Below are 10,849 nucleotides of genomic sequence, written 5' to 3' on the forward strand. Positions count from 1 at the left end.
ATCGTGACCATTGACGTCACCCGCTGTTCTGCCCCCGTTCTTTCAAGTGTCTGATTGTGGGGAAAGCGGAGCGTAGATTACACAGTACACGCCTGCTGAGTCAGTGTGACTGTGCCCCACTGGCTGATTATGTAAAGGGCAGGAGTATAGTGTTAGGCTTTACATTCTGCGATTTCTCCCATGTAGCAGATTTGGCTGCACTTATTTATTGGGATTTATTCATTGCTTTTATGAAGCAGGTATAATTCACGTGGAAGGGCATAATCGAAAGGGACATCTAAGTCCGTTTACGTCCATCTTGCAAGTCGTCCAAAGTAAAAAATGGCTTTTAAGACACATTTTTGAAAGATACGTCCAACTTTTTTCGTTTTGAAAATCATCTAATTATACGTCCTGCCGATCTGATCGTCCAAGCCACTAAATCATCTATCTTTATACCACGCTTCTGTCCAACTTTTCGTCCAAGTCCAAAACGTCTAGAACAAGTCCGGTTGGACGTGGGAGGGGTCTGCAAAGTGATGGACTGCACACCAGACATGCCACCTAAATAGTGGGGTACCACTGCTGTGAACTTCACAAAAAGGGTGCCATGTCTTCTCTTCCCTACAGCTCCCTTGTAGGTTACGGTGAGCTCCCCAAACCACCTCCAGAATTCCCTAGACCCACTTATCTACCACCCCAATAGCTCTTATGGCTGCAGGAGCCACTTATATGCCAGTCAAAAAGGGTTTTGAAGGTGTATAGGGCAGTGCACATGTTTAAGTATCAATGCAATGATTATAGGGACTTATGGGCATGGGTCCTCCTCTCTATGGGTTCCTAACCCACCACCAAGATGACTTAAGCTGCCTCTGGGCTGGACGACTATGCTTTCCTATGCCAGGCTGCCAAGTGATGATGGTCTAGAGGCTGAAATTTAAAGTTGTGAATATAATTTTTATAGGGGGGGGGTTGGTGATCACTGGGGTAGTGTGTGGGGGTCTGTGTTATGTGTTTTCAGTGCTTATCTGGTGAGTTTAGGTGGTTTTTTGTGACTTAGACCATATTTTACATGGTCTAACTCACAACGTCCAAGTTCTGTCTAGGCTCTGTTGTAAAACTTTCGGTTATACATGCTGTACGACTAAATCTAAGCCGGCCCATGTCCCGCCCAACTCCCGCCCTCAACACGCCTCCTGAAACGCCCCATTTAGCTTTGGACGTTGAGCGGGCACTATGAAGGCCTAGATCGTTTAGAAATACGTCCAAACCCCGGTTTTATTATCGGCACTTGGACGTTTCTGAGAAATGTTCGTCCAAGTGCCGACTTAGGCTGGTTTTTGGACGTTTTTCTCTTTTGATTATGAGCCCCTTAGAGTTTTGTGAACAGCATAACAGCAGCAAAAAAGACCAAATCTATACATAGATAAAGTGAATGAGGTAAAGTTAAAATAAGTAAATTGAAACTTCTTATTAGGACATTTATGAAACAGTTTCAAAGATACTGAATAGTTATTGACAGCACAAACTCAAATGAGAGATACATAATACTTATGCAGCATCTAATAAACACAAATCAGAACATTCAAATAACATTGATATTTATTTATTTAATTCATTCATTCATTTTCTATCCCATTCTCCACAAAGAGCTCAGAACAAGTTACAAGTTGAACATACATAATTTATAGTCAAGATCAGGGGTGTCAAAGTCCCTCCTTGAGGGCCGCAATCCAGTTGGGTTTTCAGGATTTCCCCCAATGCATACGCACGAGATCTGTTAGCGTACAATGAAAGCAGTGCATGCAAATAGATCTCGTGCATATTCATTGGGGGAAATCCTGAAAACCCGACTAGATTGCGGCCCTCGAGAAGGGACTTTGACACCCCTGGTCAAGATGGTTTACAGGTTAAACATACATAATACCAACCGGTTACAATGTGTCATGTTTATAATACAATGTGAATGTTGTAATATGCCAAATACAGATGGTCAGGTTCCAATATACATTTCTCTTTTTAAACATACAGTAGGTAGTAGGCAAGGGACACTAATGCTTTTTTTTTTTTTTTTTTTTTACTGTATAATACAGTACAACTTATCCTATAGCTGAGGGGTCAACTGCAGAGTGTGTGGCACAGGGGTTAGAGCTACAGCGCCCCAAGTCTGTGGGTTCAAATCCCTCGCTGCTCCTTGTGACCCTGGGCAAGTTACTTAATCCCCTCATTGCCCCAGGTACACTAGATAGAGTTTGTGCCCACTGGGACAGATGGGGAAATATGATAAAGTACCTGAATGTAAACCACTTAGAATATAAGTGGTATATAAATAAAATCAATGAATAAAATAAATATTGAATGGGAACAAGATGGTACAGAGTATATTGGGGAAAACGGGAGGCTAAACGCAAGGCAAGTTAAAACAAGGTATAAGGAGCTAATTTATTTAGTAGGTGTGGCAAGCTAGTCCTGGTGCAGAACGAGTGTATAGTCCAGGGGTTGGCAACCCGTGGCTCTTTGACCACGTGACAGCTGCTCTTCGTACTTTACCTCCTGGCGTTGAGCTAATGCAGTTGTGTTCATTTTCCTTGCTTCAACAGGTCAGCGGCCTGCATCTCTCTTGAAAAGTTTGCTGGCGCGTGCAGCATCTTCCACCCCCTGCTCACGCTGGCTCGTCTCCTCTCTGCCGTCACGTCCTGGTCCCATGACTAGGAAGTGACATCAGAAGGTAGTCAAGGCTGGCTGAGAAGGGGATGGAAGATGCGCTGGTGAACTTTTCAAGAGGTATGTGGGGAGGGGGGGGGCTCAGAGAGGATGTGAGGGGGAGGGGGTTAGAAAGGAGGATAGGCACTTGCAGGGAGGGGGGGGAGAGAAGTTTAGGCACGATTCATCACAGTCTTTGTGAAGAGGATGATTCATTGCAGCCGTGTTGAAACATCTCATTCCAACAAACTGAGATTTTCAAATACTTCAGAGGTGGACTTGACCAAGAAGTGAAACCTCCAGAGGAAAAGAATGATCCAGAGAGGTCATAATGCTAATAAGAGAATAATTTGTGCGTAGCATAAGAAAATATTTCTTTACAGAAAGCCTTGCCTATCCACTGTGGAGGTGATGGAAACAAAATTCATGATGGAGTCCAAGAAAGTACGAGAAAAGCAAAGAGTTACAAAGTGGCAGGAAAGCCACTAACTGAAGCCTGTGGTGTTGTACTAGGATAGAAATGGGCAAACCAGATGGACTTTGTCCTTATCTGGTGTGACACACCCTTGGCCTCAGTGAGACTTCACTTGTTGTAAAGTTTTCCCTTAAAATTATTTTATATTGTCCTTTGCTTTTTTATTTCACTTTTTATTAGCTCTTCCAACTATCATAAAGCATTCACATACAACAGACTATAGTCATAGCCTCATATAGCACAATATACTTACAATTTCCCCAATGATTCTACATCTGTGCTACATTGTACATGACACTCTGCATCAGGATCTCAAAGTCCCTCCTTGAGGGCCACAATCCAATCGGGTTTTCAGGATTTCCCCAATGACTATGCATTGAAAGCAGTGCATGCACATAGATCTCATGCATATGCATTGGGGACATCCTGAAAACCCGACTGGATTGCGGCCCTCAAGAAGGGACTTTGAGACCCCTGCGACATGTACTTAGGAACTGAGAACACAAAATGTCACCAGAAATAGAACCTTTAATTTATCCATACGTAGCTCACTGATGGGGATGAAGTCAGCTCATTCCTGTTGAAGTATCTAACTCAGGGGTATAAAATTCAATCACATAAGGGGCTGAAATCTGAAAAAAAGGCTAAGCTGTGGGCTGAATTTTCAATTAAGTTAATTATGGGTCCTTCAATTAAGGTATGCTAACCGATTTAGTGCGCGCTATGTGCACACCTTAATAAAAGGACCCCTAAGGAACTAAGACTTAGTCTTAGTAGAAGTATAGGGTTACAACATCTCCAACCCCACACTGGCTCTATGGCGTAGACAAAATAAATATTGTATTCACAAAACAGAAAATAAAATTATTTTTTTCTACCTTTTGTTGGTCCCAGGCTCTGGTTGTCTTCTGATAACTCGCTTGCCAGGGTGTCCTGCCCATTTGTCGTTTTCTTCTTTCTCCATGTTAACCATCCATCTTCCATCTCTGTACTCCCCTTCCGTTTCCCTTCCCTCCCTTGGAGGTCTGGCATTTTTATTTTTTTTCCATGTCCATATCCGCAGCTGCAGCAATGGACCTCACCATCCCCAGATCCACCATCTGTCCTTTTCTCAACTACCCTTTCATGCAGCATTTCTCCCTCCTTCCCCACCACCCAAGGGTCCACCATCTCTCTGTTGCTCTTCCCAACTACCCTCCTATCCAGTATCTCTATTCCCCCCTCTCCACACCATCCCTTGTGTTCAACTTCTCTCTCTTTCTGTTCCTTCCCTCTCTCCCTCTCCTTGTTTTATTTCTTCCCCACCCCACTCTCCACCCAGTCCGGCATATGCACATCTGGACCCCTTCTCGCCCTCTGGGTACTTTTACACCAAGGCCCGCCTGTATGTTTTACCCCCCTTCTTCTTCCCGGTCTCACCTTCAGATTTGGCCCACCGTTCCCACCCTCCCTCTGTCCCTGCTTCCTGGTCTCCTCTGGCCCGCCGGCACTAACTGCTGCCACTGCTGCTGCTCTTCACTCGCGTCTGCCTTCATCTGGTCTCCTCTTCAAAACAGCCTGCTGAGGATCGTGGCAGTTAAAGTCCAGGAATTCTCATGCAGCTCACATGGGGGGATGATGCAGAAAGCCACCGCAGGCAGAAGAGTGTGGTGATCTATGCACTTGTTACTGGTCACACAGCTTCATTGCAGAAACACTTTTTTTTGCATTAATCCGCATGGTGGTCTGCGCATAGCATATTAAAGTGCAGAAAAGTTTATCAGCTACAGAATATGCTGTCTACTTGTCAGAGTTAACGTGAGAAATATAATTCCAGTTTGAGGCAGTGTAGGAGGCCAGTTATTGATACATATCCCGCTAAGTGGCTGTTGACTTGTCTGATAATGGAGTCCCCCATGACTATTGCTGCCCTCTCTATCTTCTCTTGCCTCTCTAGCCGCAGGTCCGTGTCCCAGGCATTTCTGGGTTCTTGGGAAATCGGTTCAGTCTTTGCTGCTGACTCCTTACTGAGCCAGCAGCCAGGCTATTAAGGCCCCCTGCTGCCTCCTCCATGGGACCCTCCTCCCCAGTGGCGGGAAACCCCTTCATTTTTCTATATTTACACTACATGAATACTATGAGCAGCCATGAGATGTTGCAGCAACTGTTTTCTTAAAGGAGACACAAGGGGCAGGAACGAGTGTGCTTTGCTCTTTCCCCCATTGCACTCACTGGACCCCTATGGATACAGAGAGGTCCTGGGAGGCTATGTAGACCTGGGAGAGGGCTGCTTCAGGGAGCAGAAGGGGTATAGGGAATTTTTAAAAAAGCTATGTGGCTCCAGCCAATATTCAGTGTCTAGATCTGCATAGCTTGATAAATCTTAACCAATTGTTAGTGTAGTCCTTATTCACTTCTCTCTAAATCTGGATCTGCATAGCAACACCGGTCAAATTAAGATAGCTTATGAGCAGCCCTAACTTGACCGGATTAGCAATGCAGGTCCTGGTACTCAATATTGCTAGCACCCACATAACCACCAGTTCCTCCCTGTACTGCCTACTTTTGGGAGGCCAGTCAGAACCAATATTCAGCAATACTGCCCAGTTAAATTTCACTGAATATCTGCAGCTGGGTGGCCCCAGGTGATTTAAACAGGCATATAAGCCTCCCCTGCCTGCTTAAATCACTCTGAATATTGGGCCCTTCCCCTAACATGACCCAACCCCTTGCCCCACCATTAAAAAAATATCCTCAGTGTTCAGCAGCAGCCAGCCCCACCCCAGATCAAAGCTTTAAAAGGCAGGAACAATACCCACCTGACCCATCCTGGGATGCACCAAGCAGGATCGGCCTATCAAATATCTCAAAACAAACACAATTGTTCTATCTCACTTGTCACTGTCAATCTTGCTCTCTAATTTAGCAATGGGCTGCTCAGCCGTTTCAGGTTTGTTTTGGTTTTAATTTCTTTCTCAGTCACACAACAGCACACAAATGACTCCCTCGCTTGAGGCCCGAAATCTGACTGAACTTTAACTTTTTTTTTATAAATCACTTTGGACATAAGTCTGCCTCACTCCTGATTTCAAGACTTTCACCAATAAGTTCCAGCATGACAGAGCCTTTGTGTCTGCAATCTCACATGCTGTGATAGCCAATGGTTTGTCACCCCTTCAGCACCCAGCAGTTTATATTTATTTATTTTAAAGAATATAGCTTGCATTATCCAATGTACTACTGCTACTATTAATTATATCTATAGTGCTACCAGATGCACGCAGCACTGTACAGAGTCACGAAGAGTAAGAAAACAGTCCCTGCTTGAAAGAGCTTACAATCTAAATAGACAAGACAGACAACAGGATGTCATGGATACAGTTAAGGGGAACGGTTAATCAGCTGGCTGGGTTGGAGGGCAGAGGAGCAGGATTAAAGATTGAAAGCTATATCAAACAGATGGGTTTTCAGTCTGCTTTTAAACAAGGGAAGGGGCTTGACGGTCAAACTCTGGTAATTTATTCCAGGCATAGGGGGCAGCTAGATGAAAGGAACAAAGTCTGGAATTGGCAGTGGAGGAGAAGAACAATGCTAAGAGCAACATCTGAGGAACAGAGTTCTCTGGGAGGTGTATAAGGAGAGTGAAGTGAGGAGAGATATAGAGGGACAGCATAATTGAACTGTATGCTTTAAGCAACCTGGGCCAATCTGAGCCTCAGGCCCCTCCCCGGTGCATCCCAGGATGCACCGGGGAGGGGAAGGCCTGCCATTTTGAAGAGGCAGACCAGCTGGTTGGAGGGAGTAGGCATCTCTTCGGCCAGCCATCTGAAAATAAGGTAAGGGGGATCATCGGAGGCACAGGGAGGAGTTGCATGGTGGCGGGAGAGTGTGGGCAACTCTCCCACTGCCGAGGGGAGTTGGGGGTGTCGGGCGGGAGAGCATGGGCAACTCTCCCACTGTTGAGCCGAGTTAGGGGGTGTTGGTTGGGCGGAAGAGATTGGGCATCTCTCCTACTGCGGGGGTAGTGGTGTCTGTGTTGGTTGGGTGGGAGAGATTAGGCATCTCTCCCACTGCTTGGGGTGGGGGTGGGGAGTGGGTGTCAGTTTGGTGGGAGAGACTGAGCATCTCTCCCACTGCGGAGGGGTATTGGGGGGTGTTGGCGGCAGGAAAGACAGCATCTCTCCCGCTGCCGGTGGTGTGTGTCAGTTGGCGGCAGGAGAGACAGCATCTCTCCCCCTGCCAAAGGGGGCTATAATGCAATCAAAACACACACCACAAGATGCACTTTTAACAGTGATGTCACTGTACTGGCACCCCAGATCAGTCGCTGATTTTTGTCACCAAAAGCCGATGCCGCTGTTGGAGAATGGCTCGGCAATTTTTAAGAATCCATTGGAGTGCTCATTTAATTGTTGAAGAACCCATTTGCATGGCAGTGTCGGAGACTGCTAGAAAGCTCACTAAAGACTGAGATAAGTCGTTTTGATAATCTACCGCTAAAATGCATGCAAACTAAACCGGCAGAAACCAGTTTAGTGACTGCATTAAAGTTTTGAGTATCTAGGCCTAAGGGCCTCTTTCACGAAGCCATTTAGCATGGGCCGCTGCTGTAACTGCTTGAGCCCATAGGGATTTAAATATTTTTGGGGCTGTTGCCAAGTGGCAGCCACTAGCACATAAAAGGGGGGTGGGGGGGGAAGAGTCAACTAAATAAGAATGAGTATATGGATAAATTTGAGGAGGAGAACAGATTTGACCAAATGCATGTGACAGAGAGCAAAGAATGAGTGAATTATAAAATAAATTTGAGTCTTGACAGTAAGCTTAGGGTCAAAAACTACACCCAGTGGGCGTACGTTTTTCTGAAAAGTAAGAGGGTGACAAAAAATAATTGCATGCATTGTGATAGCTTAATTTCAGGGTTTGTTTTTTTTCCAAAATGACCTTTTTTATAGTTTTACAGGGAAGGAAAACATCCTAGTAGACTGCATACAGGAATTTTGTCATGATGCACCAAACAGTGGGTATTAGTTAGCCTCAGTTAGTATCTCCAGATGGATTTGTTCTGAGAACCCACCGACAAAAACGAACTGTGGACAAAACACAATGTTCTTGACCTTCCTTTATTTCTTCAATCAATATTTAGAAAAATATCCACATCAACCGTATTAAAAACTAACAGTCCCGACATGGGCCGTGTTTCAGCTAACAAAGCCTTCCTCAAGGGTCCTAAGGTGCGTAATAAGACAAAACAAAAACCAGATATTAAGCATGAACATAATGTCTAATCTAATCTATTTGTGTGTCGCACTTACCTATTCAGGCTCTAGGTGACATTCAGAGAGGGATTGAAAGGGGATCAGGAGGAGGGAATAAAAGGGGGCCTTGAGAGAGAGATAGAGAGAAGAATATGAATGTACAGAAGTGAACGAGAAACATACATATATGTGTGTGAGAGAATATATATATATATATATATATATATGTACAGAAGTAAACAGTACACATACATTTGTGTTAGGGACATGACTGTGAATATGCCTATATGTTGTTCTGCAAACACCATGACATGCAGCCTGACTCTTTTAGCCAGGGCATAATAGGTACAGTACTGAGTTTTCAAACTTATTGCTAAGGCTCTTTTTATTCTATTATTCTATTCTAACTTATTGCTAAGGCTCTTTTTATTCTATTCAGCCCACAGATGTTGGGAAATAAATTCTACATAATGAAAGCTAATGTCTGGAACGAAATACAATCTAAAACTTAAGAGAATGGGACCAAATCTGGCATGGGTAAGAAACCAGCAAAAAGACATAGGGCTCCTCTTACGAAGCCGCGGTAGCGGCTTTAACACGCGCTAACCCCCACGCTAGCCGGAAAACTACTGCCTGCTCAAGAGGCTAGCGTGGCCGGCGGTTTAGCGCGCGCTATTACGCGCATTAAACCGCCATCACGCCTTCGTAAAAGGAGCCCATAGATTTTTGAAAATGGGCCAAACTAGGCCAAATAAACTCCTCCAAAATATGACCCAATGCATTCCTACGGGAGAAATAGCTGCAAAAAAAAAAAAAAAATTTGATTTTCTGAAGCATAAATAGATAACCTTTCAAACATTCCAAGATGCATATACTGCATGATCTCCCCACCATACAGCTATCTTCTGGTCTAGCTGTTAGTGATATAGATGTGTATTTGATTTTCTTTGTTGTATAGTCTACTGTGAAACCAAGTGGCTAAACAATAATTATAGTTTTCTTAATAGTTGATACGTACAATACCACTAGTGAATGAACCATGTAATTTTCTGTTGGTTGCTATGTGTACTGCTAATTTGGAGTAGAGAAGTATGGCAATACTTGTTGCTGTGGGACAGAAGCAACCTGTAGTTAAACCGTAAAATCCATCCTTTGAAATCTCACAGGGATATCTAATTATCACAACTGGTTTCTTTTTATTCTTTCCAAATCAACAATATGTGGGTACTGATTCATTAAAACTGTCTCTCCCCTTCAGGTCAGAAACACATACAAACATAGAGAGATATACACCCGTGGAAGACCATTATCAAAAGAAATGTCTAAGTCCGATTTGGACATAGGGCACTACTTGCCCAAAGTCAGCAGCAGCAAAATGTTCATTCTCGAAAAGAATGTGTAAAACTTTTTTCGAAAATTGTCTCTCTGTACGTCCAGCCACTTTGTCTATCTTTATACCACATTCTCGACCAAAAATTCGTCCAAGTCCCAAACGCCCAGAACAAGATCTTTTGGATGTGGGAGGAGCCAGCATTGTGATGGACTGGCCACTCAGACATGGCAACAGAACAGAGGGCACTTTATAGGATACTACTGTGATCTTCAGAAAAAGGGTGCCACATAAACATATCACCAGAACTCCCTTAGAGGTTATGGTGAGCTCCCCCAACCCACTATACCCACCTGTCTACAACTCCAATAGCCTTTATGACTGCAGGTGGCACCTATATGGCAGTACAGTAGAGTTTTGGGTTTTTTTTGGTGGCCTCACATTTTCTACCATTAATGTAGTGCAGTGGTTCCCAAACCTGTCCTGGGAGACCCCCAGCCAGTCAGGTTTTCAAGATATCCCTAATGAATATGCATGAGAGAGATTTGCATATAATGGAAGTGACAGGTATGCAAATCTCTCTCATGCATATTCATTAGGGATATCTTGAAAACCTGACTGGCTGGGGGTCCCCCAGGACAGGTTTGGGAATCACTGATGTAGTGGTTAGAGTGGCTTATGGGCCTCATCTCTATGGTTCAGTAGCCCACCCCCCAGACTACTTAAGCCACCTCTGCAGCTCTACAATATTTGCTACAAAACAATATTTGGTTTATCCCCAAGCTACATCACCCCTCACTTCACCCTTAACCACAACTATAAGAACACCCGTAAAATTCAACTCTTCGCCTTCCCCTCCCTAAAACTATGCCACTCAAAAAAATTCCTGGACAAAACCTACGCCTTCCAAGCCGCCAAACTAAACCCCTGGCTAGCCCACAACTACCTTGACTTTAGAAAACTACTCAAAACTCACCTATTCCGAGACCAAGACCCTTAATGCCCCTTTTCAATCCTCCTCCTCCCCTCCTTCTGACCTACTCCCCCCCGTCGCCCTTCTCTCCCCCCTACTTCTCTCCTTGCTGTTCGCAATTCCATGATATAATTGATATGTAACCACTTGTA

Source organism: Geotrypetes seraphini, chromosome 2 (genome assembly GCF_902459505.1).
Source record: "Geotrypetes seraphini chromosome 2, aGeoSer1.1, whole genome shotgun sequence".
Lineage (NCBI taxonomy): Eukaryota > Metazoa > Chordata > Amphibia > Gymnophiona > Dermophiidae > Geotrypetes > Geotrypetes seraphini.